Source organism: Maylandia zebra, linkage group LG4, assembly GCF_041146795.1.
Source record: "Maylandia zebra isolate NMK-2024a linkage group LG4, Mzebra_GT3a, whole genome shotgun sequence".
Taxonomy (NCBI): domain Eukaryota; kingdom Metazoa; phylum Chordata; class Actinopteri; order Cichliformes; family Cichlidae; genus Maylandia; species Maylandia zebra.
Window position 1 is genome coordinate 2,144,294 of NC_135170.1, and position 23,491 is coordinate 2,167,784.

At 45.8% G+C, this 23,491-nt stretch overlaps 1 pseudogene; it reads left to right on the forward strand.

Annotated features, from left to right (window-relative positions):
* Positions 1-5,620: 5,620 nt before the first annotated feature.
* Positions 5,621-13,388, forward strand: LOC112431181 (uncharacterized; annotated as a pseudogene).
* The last annotated feature ends 10,103 nt before the right edge of the window (positions 13,389-23,491 follow it).

Genomic DNA, 23,491 nt, shown 5'->3' on the forward strand with positions numbered 1-23,491 from the left:
TTGTCCTAACCTTAACACCATAATGTTTAACAGTTAATACCCTCAAGTTGAAGGATAACCACCCAACACTAGAAGTACCCACTGATGTTTTCTAGAGACCTTTGAAAGATACACTCTCAGAAAAGATGTCTTACCCACTTTTTGTGTTCATGTATTTTAAAACGCACACACACAAATAATTGAGCACATTATTCTCCAATCACGTTGCAATTTGTGTGCACCATTATTCTATTTTTAACTGTCATAAAATGATCATTGGTTTCTTTTGGTGTGAGAGCTGAGGCGAGGAATGAAACGAAAGAAAAAGACAGGAAAGTCAGTCATTCGGTTAACACTTAGACCCCCGGAGAGCAGTCATTTTGGTTTTCTACCTTAGACCCCCGCGGAGTCATCATTTTGCGTTTCTACCTTTAAAAGCCGGAGAGCAGTCAGTCAAATGCTGGAGTCATTCATATGTATATTAGGTCGTTACCTAGGAATTCTGGAGGGAGGGGAGTGGGGGTGAGTGATTGAGGGGGTGGGGGAGCTGCTAAAAGCTGTGAACTTCCTTTTGTGTTTCATCTTGATGCATTCTCAATCATCCAGGGAAATAAATCTCCAAAAGTCACCAACTTGGAGTGTTTCAGTTTGCCATCTTGGGGAGAAATCAACACACATGGGTGTATGTCCTTTGTTGCTGAGATTTATTGATAAAAACAGTACAAAAAACCAACCATTTGTACACATATTTACAAATAATTCAACATTGTCAGCAATCACTCACAATCCTGGCACTGCCACGGTATCTGTCGTCTGCATTTACCACATGTGTACCTGTAGCAGTGAACACATCGCACAGTGGCCTGATTTTTTTTGCATCTGTGTTTGACCTGACAAGTGGCCCTTTTTCCAGGGCTCGGTGTGGAGGGTTCTGCCCGAAGCAACTGATCTTTTCTTGCCTTCTTCGCAGCTACATGAGAGTGAGCCAACTCTGTTGCAAGCGCCACCAGGAAGTCCACCCGTCTTTCCTTCGTCCCGGTGCATGCTTGATACAGCACATGTGCATTCAGTGCTGCCATGTCAATCATGTTATAAAACACGGCGACTGGCCAGCGCCGTGTTCCTTTGCGGACAGTGTACTCCCGAACCATCTGGTCCATCACATCCACGCCACACTTTGTTTTGTTGTAAAGGGTGACTGTGTTTGGCTTCCTTTTGGTAGTGTTATCAGTCTGAACCACGCTGTGCATGCTGCTAAGAATATAGACTGTCTTCTTCCGTTTGGCCGCATACGCCGTCAGCGTGGCAGCAGAGGTTGAAAACACCTAAGAAATAAGATAAATTGTTATTTCCATAGCCCTTTTACACACAATGAAACACATAAACATAGAACCACAAAAGACCTGCAACATACCTGAGTGGTGAATTCATTGCAATCTGTCTGTCTAGTGGATTGAGGAATTTCCCTGCGAATCTTGTTGACTGTGTCGAGGATGGTGGTTTTCCGTCCAAGAAGTTTTTGCGCAAGTGAAAGCGATGTGAAAAAATTGTCCGTGGTAACATTTCTGCCCTTGTCTAGGAATGGTTCCATCAGCCTCATCACTACATTTTCAGAAAGTCTCTCCCCAGTGGGACGACTGGGGTCCTTGCCAAGATATGGGAAGACATTGCAAATGTACTTGGATTTTAGGTCGCAGGCCACCCAAAACTTGATCCCAAACTTGTCCGGTTTACTTGCAATATACTGCAGGAAACAGCACTGAGTCTTTGATGGGAAAAGCTGTTCATCAACGGTGATATGTAGACCAGGGTTGTAGCACGTAATGCAGTTGGTGACAAATGATCCCCACACACTGGAAATTGCAGCAAACTTGTCAGTCTTTGCTCGATCACAGCGGGTGAACTTGTCATCAAAGCGTAGGTGTTGCATGATGTCTTGGAAGCGGTTTCGTGCCATAGTTCCAATTATCTGTGGGTTTCCCAGGTTTGCTGACCAGCAGTCATTTAGAGATGGAAGCCTGCAAACCCCCCACAAGATCACAATTGCAATAAATGCCATTAGTTCAGGGAGGTCCATGAACCAATGAACATCCTCCGTTTGCTGTGCATGTTGAATAGTCCATTCTTGAATGCTACGAAGCATGTCAAGAGTGACGAAACACAGGAAGCTCTGAAGGCGACTTGAGATACTTCTCCTGGCCTTAGCCGTTGGCTCTCCATCTGCAGCGTACGGTTCTATTGGGGTGAAAGGGAGACGGGTCCCCACATGTTCTTCACGCCACACTGTGCCATCTTTCGCTGTCTCAGTCCCCAAACAAGCTCTCTTTTTCGGTGGAGAAGCAGTCTCCTCATCTGCAGTGTGAACAAATTCAAATTGTGAGCAAAATGGGAAGGTCAAACAAAATCACAAATGCATGCATAGATACTAATTATAATTCCAGTATCTCCTCCTCTGTATCAGAATAATGTCTGAAATATCTTACTTACTAACTACATCCACTTACTTGTTTGAAATGAAAAAGGAAATAACATGAAATGAAACTAACCGGAAGACTGATCAGACAGCTCTGAGTCCGAATCCGGCTGAACTGCTAGGTCTTCTCCATCCGAGTCACAAGGGTCGACTTCCCTCAGGATCATTTCCAAGGCCTGCTGAGTGGTGAGTCTCCTCTGCATTTTCTTTCCTTGGAGAGGAGGTCCGTACACCAGAGGATTCTTCAGGGCAGGGCGATGAATTTTCTTTCCTTGGAGAGGATTCTTCAATGAAGATTCTTCAATGAAGGAGTAGGCGAAGTGCAGTGTATATATACCCTTCGGACACTCCCTCCACCCCCTAGCCGGTCACACCCCTAACCAATCAGATTGGTGGGTTAGTGTTACCAGTGCTCTGATTGGTGCCTCTGATTGTACCATTATATTTGAACAATTGTGAAACCTCACTGTGGATGTAAGAGTGCAATTATGTGGATATCTTGAATCCACTTTATTGTGTAATATTTTATGTGAGTATTTGATGGAAGACGAGCAACATCTGTTGTGGAAGCTAACGGGGTTCCTTTAGAATAAACAAACATAGGATTTATTATCACTGAATAATTCTGTATAAATCTATACAAATTATAGAAATATGTAATAGGAAACAACAAAATAATCTAAATTATAAAATAATGTGTGTGTGTGTGTGTGTGTGTGTGTGTGTGTGTGTGTGTGTGTGTGTGTGTGTGTGTGTGTGTGTGTGTGTGTGTTTAGTGTTTGAACAGTCATGAATTATCTTTAACAGCAGGTTGGATGTAATGTGTTAGAACTACCAGCAGGTGGGGATAAGAGACCTTTAAGGTGTTTGGTGCCACGCTCCACCTTCAGGTTTAAAACTAGTGTTAATGGAGTTTGAAGGCTGAGTTTGTTCCACGACTGCATTTCACTCACTGCCTCTGTTTGTATCTCTGTCACTGCAGGACCAACATGGAGCCAGAAGTCAGCGCTCTCAGGAGGCCGACAAACCTCACAGAAGAAAGGGAGAGAAAAAACACACCTGTGACGAGTGTGGGATGGAGTTTACTCTGAAGGCTTCACTAAAACAGCATCAGGTCATCCACACTGGAGAGAGACCGTTCAGCTGTGAACAATCAGAGAGACATATATATATATATATTCTACTTTTCTAAATGATTGACTATTTCAATGGAGAACCTAAATGACACGGACCCGTGTTTGTTATTACATATCTCTATTTTGAATGTGACAAGTCTATCATTGCCTGTTATTCATAGGTATTCACAGAGTTTTTGGCCTTTTTTCCCTCTATAACAGTTAATTGACTCTTTACAGTGGCCTGCTATGGTTAATAATAACATGTTCAGTCATGAGTGAAATCAAAGCTTTTCTTCACTTTAGCATTTAACATTCCCAACAATATAATGTGATACCTTAATTAAAACACAGCTAATAAAACACAATTTTCTTAATGCAAACATCAGTGACTCAACATTAGCAACCAAAGGGTTCAGTCTGCAGCTCACACTCATGTGAAGCTACAGCCTCCCCCTTTAGTCTCTGTCATCCTTCTGCTCCTGCAAACACAAAACAAAGCAAGACAAAACCTCCACCCTTCTTCTACAGGCTGGGTGAATTGTTGTGGACATTCACTAATCCTAAAGTCGGCACCGTTTTTGTCTCAGTATCAAGTCTAGATCCTGGTTACCATAAAAATTGAAGGGGTCTACAACAACTACCATCCTCCTATCTTTATCCTGGTTGCAGCAGGGCCGGGAAATAACCCTGAAGTGATAGGTTACCAGGCAGGGTACACCCCGGACAGCTCACCAGTCTATCAGATAGAAACACACAGCCGTTTACATTCATGGATAATTTAGAATCATCAGTTAACCTAGCTCTAATAACTGCCTGACTTTTCCTCTCACACTGGAAACCAGAATACCCAGAGAGAAACCACTGCAAACTAGCCAGACTGTGGCCTTGAGCCCAGGAGCTTCTTACTGTGGAGCAACAGCACTAACCAGCATGCCAACAATGGAGGAAATACAGGAAAGCTATGATTTCCTGTATTTGATGCAATGAAGTTGAATTTCGTACAGATCTTTAAAGCCTGAGGCAATCGTGTTAAACACACGCGAGATGCTCACGTAAATCCAAGAGCTGCCCTTTTTTGTTCCTTTTTTTTCTCAGTGTGTTCCTCCTTCAGTTTGTCAATATAAAATTGTACTTAGCAGTCAGTATAAGCTTTGAGTGATATAAGTTTGCATGTGACAGAATACTGCATGATGACCTTTTGATGACTTAGATTTGATAAATTCTTCCTCACAGCGATAAAAGCTGAACCAGCTGTGATTATTTCACTCCTGCCAGGAAGAGGAGAGCTGGACACTTTATCTGCACTAACAAGAAGAGAACCACACACACACTCCCTACACACTAACATCCCTCTGCCTATGAATAGATGTATTCACTGTTGTATTACGTTTGTATATAAATAAAGACAAGTGCAAGAACAGAGCGCACATCACAGGCCCCACTCTGGTGGGAGCATCTGTGATCATGCCCTTGCAAGTAAAAGCTGCAGCGTCTGTGTGTTTCTACCTTTAGATTCTCAGCTGAAGAAGTGTCTTTAGAATAAATCTCTTGAGGAGTAAACATGACTTGGGATCTGATGATTTTTTTAGATATCTACAGATCAGAAATTATTTTAATCACAACTTAATTTGTAGAAACATTCTTATTACTAACCAAATCTGAAGTGCAAAGTAAAATTATTTCTAAATTATATAACAGCATCCGGCGGTGTAAAAACGACAGCACTCTGTATATTAAAGCGAAGTGGGAAAAGGAGGGTAATTTGACAATTACAGAGAAGTGTTGGGCTCACGCATGCAAGATACAGTGGGCTACCACTGGGTCTAATGTTTGGCATGAATTTAGCTGGAAAAGCATCATGAGATTTTTCATTACCCCTGCTCAACAAAGATATCGAGGACTTGGTGATAAATGTTGGAGATGTGGGGGAGACGGAGCTAACCATTTCCACATCTTTTGGGACTGTAAAGATATTCGCCAGTATTGCTCTCTAATCCATGATCATTTACAAAATGTTTTTTCATTTGTTTTTCCTTCAACTTTTGAGACCATGTTTTTGTGCAATGCACCAGTGGATAAACTGGATTCCAACGACAGAAGACTCCTGTACATCCTTCTGGCCGTAAGTAAAAAGCCTCTTACGAGAAGATGGCTTAAGCCTGAACCACCAACGATAGAAGACTGGATCCATTCTGTACAAGAGATCTATACGATGGAAAAAGTGTCATTTTCTCTTAAACTTCCAGGGAATATGGTCTAAATGGACAGACTATGTTAAGCATATGAGGTGTGATTTTGTGTACGATGTTACAACCCTGAGTACTACGTAAACCTGGCTGCCCTGCTGCCTCCTAACCCTAGTTTTTTTGTTTGTTTGTTTGTTTGTTTGTTTGTTGTTTTTTTTGGGGGGGGGTGTTTTTGTTTTTGTTTTTTTCTTCTTTTCTTTTCTCTTCTCTTTCTGTTTCTACCTGTGGCTCCCTATGTGTGTTTTGTTAGAGTCTTCCCAGTTTAGGTTTTGTAGAGTTTTGTGTTCAGCAATAAAAGCTGCCATTTTGAGTTCAGTCTTGTCTCCAGTGAGTTTGCGTTTGGGTCAAATTCCTGCCTGCACACAGCCGATCATGACATTATTGACCAAAGATAAGCTCACATGTCACCTCATGACACAGACACTTATTTCCACAGCATGCACGAGGACTGACAATAAGTGTCTATAAAGCCACTTCTATCTGCCACACCTGTGCTTCTGTCATGGTTGCTCTCCTCTCACTCTGTCATTTATCCACAGTCTGCCTCCCTCTGCTCCGTCAGCTGACGTCCTCTCTACACCACCTGCTGTGTTTTATCCTGCAAAAACACATTTAAGAAGCGTTGCACCGAGTAACGGGAGGAACTGCTATAAAATCCATTTAAAGGAGGTGGTGCTGAGTGCTGTGACTGGGGTCCCACCACTGACATCACGGGTGGAGGACATGTTGGAAAACTGCTACAAAGTGCTGTGCAGCCAGCAGAGCTTACAGTCTGTCCTGTGTGTCATACAGGCTCTCACACTTAGTGTTTCTGTGACACATTGAAGAGAAGTTTGTGTTGTTCACAGTTGTGCTTGTACTGAGTGACAGCTGACATGACCTAACAGGAATAATGTGTCTGTGCTGAATGAGAAGTAACACACAATGAAGTCTTGATGCATCTCAATCATCCAGGAAAGTGAGTCTGTTGCTTCTGTTCATCTGGACGCAGCGTTTTGTGGGAGAAACGTGTCGTCATCATCAGGTGACGTCTTCAGTCTCAGCTGCAGGTTTCAGTCTTACAAACAGGACATTTGCATAAAGACTGAAAGCAGCTGCAGGAACGATGGGCTGGGAGCTCCGTTCCTTCATCTTAATTATGCAGATTCTCAGGACCATTGATCAACAACCACTGATCCATGTCCATGAGTCCCATTCACAGAGATGTGGGAATGGCTGCAGTCACAGCATGTAAGATGGAAAGAAATGAGAAGTGTTTAGCTGAAGTGGATTTGATTTATCTTAGTTCTTTTTTAACTTGTAGTTCTACATTGGAAGATTATTGTGATATTGAAATATAAAAATAAATTTATATTCTATTATTTTCTCAAAATAAGCGTCACACTCGTGGAAGCCGGTGTAGCCGCCGAAACGCCTGCATTTATGGAGACTTTCAGCCCCAGGTAGGCCAGTTATGGATCTTGGGATCCACATTATGTCAGCAGCTCCACCGTGAACTGTGTTCAAACAAACACGCTCACGCCTCACAGACGACAGCTTACAGTCCTGTAGAGATAAAGTGACTTCGTACAGCCCCGACCTGCAGACGCTGTGCGCAGAGGTTCAGGAGCAGAAGTCCCGTTGTAAACATACCACGGCAGACCCGACGATGTTTCCATGAACACGCTTTCAGCATCTCTTTATTGACCACTCAGCCTGTGAGTGGGTCCTGTCTTCTCCACGTCCACACCACCTTCATGAATGCACGGGCACCCCCCTCCAGACCTGATCCCTCCGTCCGTGCACATACCACTCACACCCGTCTCCTCATACTGGGGCGAGTTTTATAAAGTGATATTTCAGTGTGAATTTATACAATGACTTCATCTTTGATCCTGACACTGTGGGGCCCCCTTATACACAGACGCGTTTTAGACACTAGTCTGTAAAGGTGTATGTTAGACAAATTGTGTTGCCTTTGATGTACATTGTCATATTGTCTCAGTAACGGGACATTGGCAGATATTTTAGACAACCCCCCCCCTTCACTAAGGTGTCGGTTATATTCTCCTCACAAATGTAATAATAACTTCTAAGCTCTCCTGACAGGATAATAACACAAACAGACACACATTGTCATGGGTAGTGAGGCAGACTCAGCGCAGACCAGAAACTCCTTCAAACAAGAGTGAATTTATTTACAGTGCTCTCCACAGTGAAACATGTGTACAACGGTGTTTGGGAAAAGGGGCCGGGATTCCAGGGTCCGGGTGTGAAAGGGGCCGGAGTCCAGGAAGAGAAGGTTTTCACACGGATTTCACAAACAGCTCCTCTTCTCTCCACCAGCACTCTGGCTCACGCTCAGTCACAGTGCACAGGGAACGGGTCCAGGGGGAATGCTGACGGCTCAACGATCCAGCGACGAGTTGAGCAGGTCCGCCATCTTAAGTAGTGCTCTAATTCGTGATCGGTGGCAGGGGTGCTGATCATCCCCAGGTGCGTGGGCCAGGGGCGGGAGCCCACACTGAGCTCCGCCCCGGCAGGAGAAAGAGAGAGCAGAGGCGAGAGAGGGAGAATGAACAAAACTAAGTGTCTGACTGGCGTCAGCTGGCGAGGTGCGGGGACCATGACACACATGGAGCTGACTGTGAGTCCACAGGAGGCCTCCGTCCCCTCACTGTCTCTGCTGTGGTGAACATCTGGAGTCCTTTAACTGCTCGTCTCACAGGAGACTCAGCGAGGACGCCTCTGGTCTGCTCACTTTATCTCCACCATCTCCACCCACATCACTGACACTCAGCCCCACCCTGTCTCTATCTGTGACCTTTCACCCACTTTAACTAAGGTGGTGATCTACTGTGATAAGTTTCATCAGAAGCTTCATGGTAGAATCAAACTCTGTTGGTTCGTTTGCACGATAATGTTAATCACACACACACACGCATGTACGCACGCACGCACACACGCGCACACGCACGCACGCACGCACGCACACACACACACACACACAACAATTCTCACACTGGGGTTTTTGCAAATGATATCAGTGACCACAACCAAGACCACAAACAGCTTTTAAAGGAGATTTGAAGCTTTTCTGGCAGCAAGCTTCATGATTTATGGGACTATAACTGGAACAGAATCTACCTGATCACCAATGGTGACACTCCAGATCAAACCCTGATAACTCATAACCTACATGGTAATTTCAAGTGTGGGGGATGCATTAATTGTCAATACACCAAAAATGTCAAATCATTCAAAGACCCTATAGGTGACAAAGCCATTGCCACAAAGGGCTTTATCACATGCAGAACTAAAAATGTAATCTACATGATACAGTGCCCATGCAATAAGATATATATAGGAGAAACATCCCGCCCTCTTAAAGATTGAATTAATGAACACAGAAGTTCGATCAAGAGGAATGATTCAACCAGCCCTGTTGCAAGACACTTCAACGATAAACATCCAAATTCACCATTATTTTTCCGGCATTGAAGCCATTAAACTAAACCAAAGAGGTGGCAACATAAATTTTATCCGGAAAAAAAGAGAAGCATCTTGGATATTCCGTTTTAAGAGTCTGCACCCCAGAGGTATGAATGAGCATTTTTCGATCAATGAGGTTTTATGAACTACATCTTTTTTAAAAAGAATTATTTTTATTTTTTTATCCTAATTTTATCAGTTAAATTACTCTCACATGAGTAATGTTTATTCAAGTAATCTTGTTAGTTCAGCCAAAGAAGGAGTAGCGTGCTAGACATCTCACCTTAAGTCCTAATTTTAAGTCTAATCTTTAGAGACTTTACAATTTAGAGACATAAATAAGGTTCTTTTAACAAATGTGTTCCCATGTGATGATGTAATCTTGTTTTCTAATTCTAACGTGCTTTTACCATTAAAGACTGCCCCCCTGTTTTTGTTTTGTTTGTTTAAAATCTGTGTGTATATTTATAGCATCCTTCTTATGCATTTCATGCACGTGTTATTTTCAGACATATGGGGGTTATGTCCCCCCCTCCTCATCATTAATGATCTAGCCCAGTATTTACTTGGGCGGGACTTAACCAATTAACCAATACCTACCTATTATATGTCAGCTGACCTATCTATGAAGTTTTGACTGGTTAATTTGAATTTTTTTCTGTTTCCTGTCTTGTATTTAAGCAATTCTTTACAATGTTTTACTATGAGCGTGATGAAGGCCACAAGCCGAAACGCGGTGGTCAATTATTAAAGTTGTTCTTCTTCCCTCAAGTGTTGCTGGAGTTCCTGCTTTTTTTATATACAAGTTATATGCCAGACAAAGGAGGAGGTGATCAGTGCAATATAAGGTGCAATGTGATGGGTGGTGGTGCACAGTGAGTGTCCAGGGTGCGAGGGGTCCTTGAGGATGACATTGCCAGTATATAAATGTCTCTGAGGGAGGTTAGTGTCGGGCCCAGGGCCGCTCTGCTGCCCTCACCACCCGCTGCAGTTTCCTCTTGTCCTCCACAGCAGCTGAACCACAGTGTGCAGCAGAAGGAGCTCCATGGTAGAAGTTCATTAGCAGTTTGTGATTAGCATTCTTGGACATACGTAGATCTTGTGGAGATACAGAAATTATTTTTACTGCAATAATATAACCTGCATTATTAACATTGCCTTAATAATATTACTTACAGGATTGATATTGTATCAAAGATGTTTGCCATCATATTAACCTTTTTCATTACAGGTGTAGCTATGATCATTTTATACACATTGCATATTTGTGCTCATTCAGAGTTGATGTTCAGTCTATTAAAGGTCTCAAGCTTTGTGAAGCGCTATGTCTTCACAATCCATTGTGTGGGTGACCTGGAACATAGAAGGCCGCGTACACGCTTGCAAACACATATAATCTAGAAACTTGCCAGGCCAAAGGTCTGGAATTCATTTAGCTTCTAACTGCATGTTAGTCTACTTGGTAACAGATGACAGGAGAGCAGTTAAGAAAGGGATCAGTCTTCAGGGACCATGTAGGCTTGAAATGTATTACCATGTATGGCAGGTGTTATCAAAAACTGAACTTTTGTATCTCTTTTTATACATTTAAGATGTACCATTGACTGTAATCGATGTATTTTAATCTGTAATTGACGCACGAGGGGGCGTAAAACCCTGATGCTATGAAATCATCATCTTGTGTATTCTTAGGGGGAGGCGTTTTGCTGATGTGATGCTGTATACTTCTTCTCCTGCGTGTGTTTTAATAAACTCATTGTCTGATTGCACTCTCCTGAGCCTCTGCTGGTGTGTTCTGTTGCTCAACATTTTTCGAACTCGAAACAATCTCAAATTAAAAACCAATGATTGATGCAAAACTCATTTGTTACTTTGGGTTTGCTAGTTTCAGTTTATTTAATATGAACTTTTAGTTATGTCATTTCTTCTTCAAGTAATGATTCAAGACAAAGAGAAGGTAATAAGGCAAAGACGTGGTATTGGCCACTAGTGAAGTGTGTGACTGTCAGGCTGCCAAACAAACCTCTTCTCCAGCACGTCACACTTGTGGAGCTTCCTGGAAACTGTGACTGTAACAAGAGCAGAGATCAGATGTGGAAAGGGCTCATTCAAGTTTAATTCAAATGTATCTGCACCTTTAACTTTATCTGCACCAAGTCTGATCTGTGTGATCATTCACATGATCTGAAAGCAACTTAAAATTCAAACATAGATCTTGGGGAAGAAACACTGACTCCACATTCACAGGAGACTGAAGACACAAAAATAAAAGAAATGAATCAGCCAGTTGACCAGTGTGCTTATTTTAGGAACTGTTTAATATTAGATTTTTCATAAACTCTGAGACATTGTAAGTACATTTGTAAATACACCCTCTAGTGTAAAATTTGTGTTGATGAAGATGAAACAAGGGTTGACATTTCAGCAAACAATGATCCCAAACACAGCCAGCTGGTTTCAGAGAGAGAAACTAAAGCTGATAGAACGGCCATTGACCTGAATCCTCACAGTTTATAGAAGGGGCCCTGTTGATGTGGAGAAACGTCTGAGCACATGTAATGTGCAAGTTAAGAGCATTTGAGCATCTCATGGTGGTTACCTCAGATACTATCTGTCACTTTGTGTAGAGCCACGCCCACAGCGCACAGAATACATGTGTTCGACTAATTTGTCCACCAGGAGGCATCTTGATGCTGTCATCATACACAAAGGCTTTTGTACAAAGTGTTAAACAAACTGCAGCAAGTGTGTTCAAGACTTTTTCCCTGTCTTATTTCTCTTTATTACACATAATCTATGGAAACGTGTGGTTTGATTACTTTGCATGTGTGGATTTGATGGGTTGTTGCCACATCTGGTGAGATTTTCATGTCAACAGAACCTTCTGAAATATATTTCTTTAGAAAATTGGTGACATTCGTCCAATACCCGCTCTAGAAGAAGCCCTACAGTACAGAGATTCTAAAGACTGCAAGGTGGCATCAGCAGGTATTGAGGTAAGGACAGGAAGAAAGTGGAAGGCTGAGAAGGCAGTTGAGGTGGCGGAGTCACACCTAAGGCAGAAAACACTGGTGAGGGTCTTAGCAACAGGGGGAGCAGGCTTGGGGTACTTCCCAAAGGCCCAGGTCAGCAGGGCACAGGGAAAGGAGAGACACCAGCTACTCCAGGAAGAGGTCCGAGCAGGTGTGGAGGAGGGGCGAGTAAGTCGAGCTGTAGGCCTTAAGCGGCAGAGAGCATGGACAAGGTGGGAGAGCACCTTGCAGCGCAAGGTCACCTGGGCAAACATCATGCAGGCAGACTTCCACCGGATCCGATTCCTAGTGCAGGCAGTATACGATACTCTGCCAAGCCCAGCAAACCTCCATCTGTGGGGGAAGAGCGAGACACCTGTCTGTCCCCTGTGCTCTGGAAGAGGGACCCTAGAACACCTCCTTAGCAGCTGCCCAAGGGCCCTGGCCGATGGTCGGTATCGTTGGCGGCACGACCAGGTGCTCAGAGTAGTTGCTGAAAAGATTGCCTCAGCAATCAGCACCAGCAAGCATCATCATGCTCCGAGGAAGGCAATCTCTTTCATTAAGGCTGGAGAGAAACCCCAGGTGCGCCCGAATTTAACTACCGGCCTCTTCAACACAGCCTCTGATTGGCAGCTACAGGCTGACCTGGGTAAACAGCTACAGTTCCCTCAGAACATTGCAAAAACATCCCTCCGTTCAGACATGATAATTATTTCTGAGGCCTCAAAACAGCTGATCATGCTGGAACTCACAGTGTCCTGGGAAGAGCAGATCGAGGAGGCCAATGAAAGGAAACGAGGAAAGTACTAGGAACTAGTGCAGGAGTGCAGGGGAAGGGGCTGGAAGACTTTCTATGAGCCCATAGAAGTGGGTTGTAGGGGCTTTGCAGGACGATCACTATGCAAAGTCCTAGGCTGGCTGGGCATGGCTGGGGCAGCCAAGAAGAGGGCCATCCAGGCTGTGAGTGAAGCGGCAGAGAAAGCCACAAGGTGGCTGTGGATCAAGAGGGCTGATCCGTGGGTAGCTACTGGTACGCAAGTCGGGGCCTGATCACCCCCAGCTGGGTCGCCTGGGCGAGGGTGTATGATGTTGTGAGACCCGAAACACCTGATGACCCCAGGATACATCACTGAAGATGCGTACCAGTGCATCCCGGAGATGTGTCTTTATAGTCTTTTATAGTTATAGGAAAGCTTGGCTGAGGTTGGAATCTGCCACACATGGAGTTGAAATGACAAAAGATGAGACTGAGAAAAAAATATGAGAAAACCGAAGCAAAAATCCTCCTTATATATGACTTTAATTATCCATAAAATCATCAACTACAACTATTGAACAGCGTATAAGTTAAAGTAAAAGCTTTAAAACCAAGTTAGTACAAACATCACTAATGTCACATAACTTTGTCTTGGGCAGTTAAAGGTGAGTCTGTCACGGTTCTTTGTGACCCAGCATTTTAACTTGTATTTTATATTGTGCTTCTAAGTCCTTGGTTGTGCTGTTTTGTGGGGAAACAGGAGATGTATCACTCCTCCTGTTTCCCCACAGCGTTTACACTTCAACCTGCTGTTGGTGGCTTTTTTGCTGTGACATGTAAAAGTCACAGTGGTATAGTGTCTCTTTAAGACAACCCAAGTTGAGGGTTAATGTTGTCATCGGTATGCGCCACTGCCCTCTCTGTGAATGTGCGGACATGTGCTTGCACGCTAGTGCATGAGGAGGGACGGATTTTATGTTTTACCTCTCCAGACACCTTTCTTTTGCAACGTTATGGGTTGTACGAACACTGTGCTATGTTTGTAAACACTATGTTTGTTAAGCTGCAGCCGTTCAACCGGGCTTATATGGTTGCCGAAGAGAAGGTCGATCGTGGCTCAAGAGTTGGCAGTTCGTCTTGTAATCGGAAGGTTGCCGGTTCGAGCCCCGGCTCGGACAGTCTCGGTCGTTGTGTCCTTGGGCAAGACACTTCACCTGCTGGTGTTGGCCAGAGGGGCCGATGGCGCGATATGGCAGCCTCGCTTCTGTCAGTCTGCCCCAGGGCAGCTGTGGCTACAACTGTAGCTGCCTCCACCAGTGTGTGAATGTGAGAGTGAATGAATAGTGGTATTGTAAAAGCGCTTTGAGCGTCTCGAAAAGCGCTATATAAATGCAATCCATTATCAGGTGCATTAAAGGACACACTGTGGAATTCCCAGTGTGAGTGTGTATTCTCTCTGTACCAAAGACGCCTCGTCCCAGTGGCCCCCAGGATTACAGGCCCGTGGCACTGACCTCCCACATCATGAAGACCCTGGAAAGGCTCATCCTGGACCAGCTGCGACCCATAGTAAGACCACATCTGGATCCCCTTCAGTTCGCTTATCAGCCTCGTCTCGGAACAGAGGACGCCATCATCTACCTGCTCAATCGTGTCTACACCCATCTGGACCAGCCGGCGAGCACTGTGAGGGTCATGTTTTTTGACTTTTCCAGTGCTTTCAACACCATCAGGCCGACCCTCCTGGGTGATAAGTTGTCAGCGATGCAGGTGGATGCTTCTCTGGTGTCCTGGATTGTTGATTACCTGACAGGAAGACCACAATATGTACGTCTCCCACAGTGTGTGTCTGACAAGGTGATTAGCAACACAGGGGCACCACAGGGGACTGTCCTCTCCCCCTTCCTCTTCACCCTCTACACCACAGACTTCAGCCACTGCACAGAGACCTCCATCTTCAGAAGTTTTCTGATGACTCTGCGGTGGTTGGATGCATCAGCAGGGATGATGAGACAGAGTACCGGGCTGTGGTCGACTCCTTTGTCACGTGGTGTGAGCAGAATCATCTGCAGCTCAACGTGGCAAAGACCAAGGAACTGATCGTGGACTTCAGGAAGACCAGGAAACACTTGACCCCTGTTTCAATCCAGGGGGTTAGTGTTGACATTGTGGAGGACTATAAATACCTTGGAGTACACATTGACAATAAACTGGACTGGGCTAAAAACACCACAGCACTTTACAGGAAGGGCCAGAGTAGTCTCTATTTTTTGAGGCGACTGAGGTCCTTCAACAGCTGCCAGAAAATGCTGAGGATTTTCTACGAGTCTGTTGTGGCCAGTGCGATCCTCTATGCTGTTGCATGCTGGGGGAGCAGGCTGAGGGTCGCAGATGCCAACAGACATAAACTGATCCGTAAGGCCAGCAATGTTGTGGGGATGGAGCTGGACTCCCTCAAGGTGGTGTCGGAGAGGCGGATGCTGTCCAAGATAAAGACAATGTTGGATAACACCTCCCACCCACTCCATGACACGCTGGTCAGTCACAGGAGCTCGTTCAGTGAGAGACTGAGATTACCCATGATGCACCACTGAACGACACAGGAAATCTTTCCTGCCTGTGGCCATCTCCTTGTACAACGCATCCACTTAACACACTGTTTGCTGCTACAACTACACATGTTTCTTTTCCAACTATTTATTTATAAGTGACTTATGTATGTATGTGTCACGGCTGCACAGCAGTCGTGTGGTGAATTGAGAAAAGGATCCAAGATGCAGGCACTGACTGGGGTGCGAGTGAAAATTTATTTGCAGAGGTGATAAAGTGACAAAACAGGAAGAGCAGAGCGGGGAGTAAACAAACCTAAACTGGGAAAACTAAAGAACAAAACTTAAACCAGACACTCATGGGAGGAGGAGCGAAATGCACAAAGAGAGATGGCAGAGAGACGCAGAATGAATACCAGGTAACAGAATAATGCAGACTGACATGGAGTTAAACAGACGACGCGACAGAGAGCACATGAAAACACAGGGCTTAAATACATGGGGAGTAATCAGGGAATGGGCCACAGGAGGGAGACACAGCTGGGAGCAATAAGGCTAACGAGACAGGGGAGAGGTAAAACTGAACACACTGACATGAGACATGAACTTTCAGAATAAAACAGGAAACTAACAGACACAGAGAACCAGACCGGACACTGAACTTGACAGGCAGACTCATGAGCAGACACAATAACACCATGGACAGACAGAGGGAACACAGAGAAGTGGAAGCAGGCAGGCAAAGAACAGAAACCTAACAAATGGCAAAATCACAACAGAATACACACTCTGAATGAACAAAAGCACAAGGAACACAAAACACTGAGTCCTCAGACTCAGGACCATGACAGTACCCCCCCCCCCCCCCCCCTCAAGGGCTGGCACCAGACAGCCCAACAGAAACACAAAAACGGACCAAAGCCAAAAAAAACCCCCACGAACCAAAAAACAGAAAACGACCCGACCAGGGCGGGCGGTGGGGGTCCAGGACGGAGGGACATAGTCCGAAAAGGCCCAGACGGACAAGGTCAGGGGGCCGACCCGGAGGCCAAAACAGTTCAGTTCCAGGGGCCGACCGCGTGAAAGGCAGCAGCAGTGGGGCAGGTCCGGAGGCCGGCCACGCAGTAGGCAGTGGTGTGGAAACAGTTCTGGGGGCCGACCGTGCAGACGGCAACAGCGGCGTGGAAACAGCTCTGGGGGCCGACTGTGCGGACGGCAACAGCGGTGTGGAAACAAGTCCGGAGGCCGGCCACGTGGAAGGTAGTGGCGGCGTTCAGGAGGGCGTCCACAGTGGCGGAGATGCCCAACAAGCGGCCTGGCAGATGACCGACGATGTGGAGGTGGTAGTAGGGGACCTGAAGGCTGCGTGGCCCCTGCAGCCCCAGGCGAAGCGGAGGCTGGACCAGACGAGGCGGAGGCTGGACCAGACGAAGCTGATGAGGCTGATGAGGAGGCTGGAGCCGGACCAGGCGATGCTGATGAGGAGGCTGGAGCCGGACCAGGCGAGGATGATGAGGAGGCTGGAGCCGGACCAGGCGAGGATGATGAGGAGGCTGGAGCCGGACCAGGCGAAGCAGCTGATGAGGATGAAGCGGAGGCTGGAGCCGGACCAGGCGAAGCAGCTGATGAGGATGAAGCAGTGGCTGGACCAGACGAAGCAGCTGATGAGGATGAAGCAGTGGCTGGACCAGACGAAGCAGCTGATGAGGATGAAGCAGTGGCTGGACCAGACGAAGCAGCTGATGAGGATGAAGCAGTGGCTGGACCAGACGAAGCAGCTGATGAGGATGATGCAGAGGCTGGACCAGACGAAGCAGCTGATGAGGATGATGCAGAGGCTGGACCAGACGAAGCAGCTGATGAGGATGATGCGGAGGCTGGACCAGACGAAGCAGCTGCTGATGAGGATGCGGATGCTGGACCAGACGAAGCAGCTGATGAGGATGCGGATGCTGGACCAGACGAAGCAGCTGATGCTGAAGCGGATGCTGGACCAGGCGATGCTGAAACGGATGCTGGACCAGGCGATGCTGGACCAGATGCTGGACCAGATGCTGGACCAGATGCTGGACCAGATGCTGGACCAGATGCTGGACCAGATGCTGGACCAGATGCTGGACCAGATGCTGGACCAGGCGATGCTGATGAGGAAGCGGAAGCTGGACCAGGCGATGCTGATGAGGAAGCGGAAGCTGGACCAGGCGATGCTGATGATGAAGCGGAAGCTGGACCAGGCGATGCTGATGAGGAAGCGGAAGCTGGACCAGGCGATGCTGATGAGGAAGCAGAAGCTGGACCAGGCGAGGGTGATGAGACTGCAGCTGGTGATGAGACTGCAGCTGAGGGCTGGACGGGCTCCTCAGGCCCCCCAGCTGACGAGGCAGAAGGCTGGACGGGCTCCTCGGGCCCCCCAGCTGACGAGGCAGAAGGCTGGACGGGCTCCTCGGGCCCCTCAGCTGACGAGGCAGATGGCTGGACGGGCTCCTCGGGCCCCCCAGCTGACGAGGCAGATGGCTGGACGGGCTCCTCGGGCCCCCCAGCTGACGAGGCAGAAGGCTGGACGGGCTCCTCGGGCCCCCCAGCAAAAACAGTCTCAGAACCAGTGGGCACTAAAGCCCCAGGCACACACAGGACAGAACCAGCAGGTGCGGAGACCTCTGGCAGAGACAGAAAAGAACCAGCAGGCACACGGGCCTCTGGCAGGGACGCAACAGAACCAGCAGGCGCACGGGCCTCTGGCAAACACATGGCAGACTGCAGCTGCACAGAGCATTGGGTCTGCTCAGGCAGCGACGGCCGGGTGTGGTCCTCAGCTGGCTTCTTAACCGCCAGGGGTCCTGAGTCTGCTGGGGGCTGAGACCCAGCCTCTGGGGAGGCCCTGGGGCGAGTAACAGTCTCTAAATTAGCCAGTTTCTGAGAAACTAGAGTGGTTTTAATGCATTTGTCTCTCCGCTCAAAATGGGTGCTAGGAACGAGATTCAAAATGGGTGGCACAGACACAGCCTCCAGTATGGAGGGAACGGGTGATCGGGCTAATGGCATAGATGCAGGCTGGGCTAATGAACTGGCTAAAGGCTGATGTACTGGTTGAAGTGAGACTGGAGTTGGTGGTGGAGTGGATGAAACACAGTCAGCTACTGTTATGGATGTTTTGAAAATGCCAACTTGTGAGAGGTCAGTTACCACGAAGGTAGGTAAACGCCGTGTACTGTCTTTACCCTCCCCATGAACGGCCCCAGAAAACACAGTCCCAGAAGCACCAGCGTCCTTAACACTCACCACAGCTGGTCGCACAGGAGTCCCTGAATCCGGCTGTGGGGTGAAGCGTCGGTGGCGCGAATGTTTCCTCCCCACCGCTGACGGCTCCGACAGGCAGGGAAAAACCTCTGGGGGGGTCGGGCCGTGAAACCTCCGGTGGGTGAATCTGAGACGGATGCTTTGTGGCGGTCGTAGTCCATTGTTGCTGGGCACAATTGGCTACTTCCCGAGCTTGCACCGCTTCCTGGGCTTTATGCAGCTCAGCGATTAAGTCTGTAAATCCCCGGACCTGGTGGAGATAGGGATTTCCGGCCAGGATTGCCTCAACGGCATTTATCCCCACAACTTTCGCTCGTGCATTGGAGGTGTGGGTTACCCAGTCCACCAGGCGTAGGGCACGTGTGAGGTCGCTCTCCCCGGCCAAGACCGCTGGATCCATCTTGTGGTCGCGTCGTACTGTCACGGCTGCACAGCAGTCGTGTGGTGAATTGAGAAAAGGATCCAAGATGCAGGCACTGACTGGGGTGCGAGTGAAAATTTATTTGCAGAGGTGATAAAGTGACAAAACAGGAAGAGCAGAGCGGGGAGTAAACAAACCTAAACTGGGAAAACTAAAGAACAAAACTTAAACCAGACACTCACGGGAGGAGGCGCGAAATGCACAAAGAGAGATGGCAGAGAGACGCAGAATGAATACCAGGTAACAGAATAATGCAGACTGACATGGAGTTAAACAGACGACGCGACAGAGAGCACAGGAAAACACAGGGCTTAAATACATAGGGAGTAATCAGGGAATGGGCCACAGGAGGGAGACACAGCTGGGAGCAATAAGGCTAACGAGACAGGGGAGAGGTAAAACTGAACACACTGACATGAGACATGAACTTTCAGAATAAAACAGGAAACTAACAGACACAGAGAACCAGACCGGACACTGAACTTGACAGGCAGACTCATGAGCAGACACAATAACACCATGGACAGACAGAGGGAACACAGAGAAGTGGAAGCAGGCAGGCAAAGAACAGAAACCTAACAAATGGCAAAATCACAACAGAATACACACTCTGAATGAACAAAAGCACAAGGAACACAAAACACTGAGTCCTCAGACTCAGGACCATGACAGTATGTATGTATATATATGTATATATTGTACTATTCTTAGTTAGTGTATTGTCTGTCTTGTCTTAATGTTGGTTTAAAATGGAGCACTGTAACAAAAAATAATTTCCCCCAGGGATCAATAAAGTATTCTGATTCTGATTCTGATTCTGATTTTGACTATCCTGCTAAGTGTTTTTGCCGCCTCCTCTCAACCACTAAACACAACCCGACATTACAGACACTTAGTAGTAGAACTGACACACAAAACAAAACAACAACTACACTAACTATATACTCTGCAACACACCCAGTGAGCTTGATTTGAAGTGGGTTTAATAAACACATTGCAATGTGGAGAGAGCATCCCAGTGAAACACCAGGACCATCTCTGTAGCCACCGCCCTTACATCTTATATACAGACACACAGACAAAGAACATCCACAAACTTTCACATGCTCACACACATGTAAAGTGGAAACAAATAAATCTCCTTTCTGACAGTTTCAGCACATTTCTTCTTCTCTTAGCTGCTCCTATCTGTATGTTTCAGCCTGTATTTTTGTAAGAACTATAACAGTGTGGACAGCAGGACCCTATGATTGTCTGTTATTAACAGTATTGAGTCTGAACTCTGTGGGGAAAAACGTAAGTTGGAAGAACATTGTTATTCAATATTTAACCCCAGTGCGTGCATTATGATAGAAATGGACAATGAACAGGACGCTGGACGCTCCTTAGAGGCACAGGCTGACACTCGATGATGTCTCAGACAAATCTGTGCTATGGAAACAAAGATCGGCATCATTCACTTTCAAATCAGCACATTTTTGGAACATTTCCTCCGATTTCAATGTCTGAAAAAGGACTAAAAGTGGGTGGAGGGACCATTTTAAAAACATATATAAAAGTATTTAAAGCAGAAAATTCACATTGTTATGAATATAAACATTTTCTACCGTATAATTTTCCTACCATGTTGGAGCAGGAGGGTGGGTGACCCACCATCCTGTATTTGGACCTACTACATCAGAGCATCTGCGTTAAAATAGTGATGTCGCTCTATAATGAGTGACTTTGAGTTTAGTGAAAGAAATGTTCATTCTAATTGTAATTATGAACTATGTGCAGATATTCTTGATGCCATTACAACTGCTGAGCAGTACAGGCAATGTTTAAATCGCCACGCCTCACTGGAAGTGTTTTATTTGTGTTTTCTTTTAAGTGCTTCACATGTTAACTGTGTTGTGTTTCATACATGACTTCTGCTCTTTTGTTTCTTAGAGTTCTCGTTTCTACACTGTGAAGCCTGCATCAGCATTAAAGGATTTCTTCAGCCTGCTCGAGCTGCAGGTTCTTGCTTGGCAATAATAATCTTATGGTCGCCCGCTCGCTGTGTGTGCAGTTTCTTTCTCACAGGTCATCACTGGAGTGAATACTCACTCACTACTTAAGTGCATGGACGGCTGTTTATGTGTATCATAGCTTTCAGTTATAAACCACAGACTCGTTTATAATGAAGCAGCTTCTCTGGTTGAATCCTGTCATCCTCCTGAGATATCAGATTTCTCCAGAGAGCCGCTGTCTTACAGCCTCCGACTACCTACGTGGTCTCCGTTAGGGGGGGCAGAAGAGGCCCCAGCCCTCCATGCACCAACAATCTGCAACAGCTGATCCCGGGAAAAACAGACGTTCCCAGCATAGAGACAGAATCTGTCCACTGTGATCTTAGTGTGTGCAGTACTGCAGATTGTGGGATAGATGTGATACCAAGTAAATGTATGGCCAGTATTGCTGATACCAATGCTGATACTATAAAAACAGCTTATGCAGGGGAGAGCAGTGTATCATAACTTATGACATGAATCATAAGTTTGCAACTTCTGCAGACGTTTTTAATGAATCACTGTGATTCTGCAACACTGAGTTAATAAAAACACACCTGTGAGCTTTTCATTTTAAACTTTTTGTAGACCTGAAAGGTCCGTGTGCCTGTCTGCAGAGCACAGTGTATGAAATGTGCCTGAGACCGGAAAATATTGCCTTAACTGTTCACCAAAGCCTGCTGTATGTGACAGTGAAAGAATGATATCGATGCTTCAAATAGATTTAGACTTACAAACCGTTGTTTGAGGGCAAGTCAAGGCAGTTCAACTCTACTCAGTTATGGTGCATTATAAGCCATATATCTTTAATAATTTATATTTTAATTATGAACTATCAACACTTGAAGATTCCCCCATCTCCTCTGAACAGAACGGTCTAAGAATGACCGCTCCAGCCCCTACGGTTAGGAAATTATGGCCAGTCGTTTGACAGGAATCCATAAAACCAGGAAGATTCAAATTGAATATTCAGAGTGGTTGACTGACATCCTGTGTGTCTCTGTGCATTTGTGTTTCCATATGTGCTCATATTTCTAATTGTGTGTATCTGCTGGCTGTTCTTTCGTGCGTTTTTAACATTTCTGCCAGTTTTTCACAGTTGAACAACAAGTAGTTTTGAGTGAACGTCACCTTATTCAGCTTTTTTCAGCTGCTCATTTTCCAATATTTCTGCTTAAGTTGTTACTTTTCTGCTGAATTGTCGTGTTTCTGCTCTGTTTTAGTTATTATGTTTGTCTTAAGTCACAATATTTTTCAATATTCAAAATGAGCAGATCCAGTTTCACTGGCATAGATACACACAGGCCACACGCTTAATAAGATAAGATAAGATAAGATAAGATAAGATAAGATAAGATAAGATAAGATAAGATAAGATAAGATAAGATAAGATAAGATAAGATAAGATAGAACTTTATTAATCCCTCGGGTGGGTTCCTCTGGGAAATTCGACTTCCAAAAAAAAGCACAGCAACGACCGAAGTTACAGTTACAGAACTGTTATATATATATATACACACACACACACACACACACACACACACACACACACACACACACACACACACACACACACACACACACACATATATAAATACAGAGACAAATATAAATAAAATATACAAAGGGGATAAATAGAATAAATAGGAATAAAAATAAAAATACAAGTGAATTGCACATTTCAAGTATTGAGTCTATTGCACTGTTGACTATTTACAAAAGTATTGCACAAGGTATTGTACAGTGAGGTGAAGAGGCACTACAGCTTAGTTGTTCCCCCCTCCTTTGTCCTCCTGTTTCCCCTCCCTCTCCCCTCCAGAGAGGAGTTAAACAGTCTGATGGCGTGTGGGACAAAGGAGTTTTTAAGTCTGTTAGTTCTTGTCTTGGGGAGAAGCAACCTGTCACTGAACAGACTCTTCTGATTGTTTATGGCCGTGTGCAGAGGATGCCCAGCATTGTCCATAATGTCCATCAGTTTCTTTAGTGTCCTTTTCTCTGCCACTGTCACCAGAGTGTCCAGCTTCATGCCGACCACAGAGCTAGCCCTCCTGATCAGTTTCTCCAGCCTGGATGAGTCCCTCTTTGCTGTGCTGCTCCCCCAGCACACCACAGCATAGAAAAGTACTCCAGCAA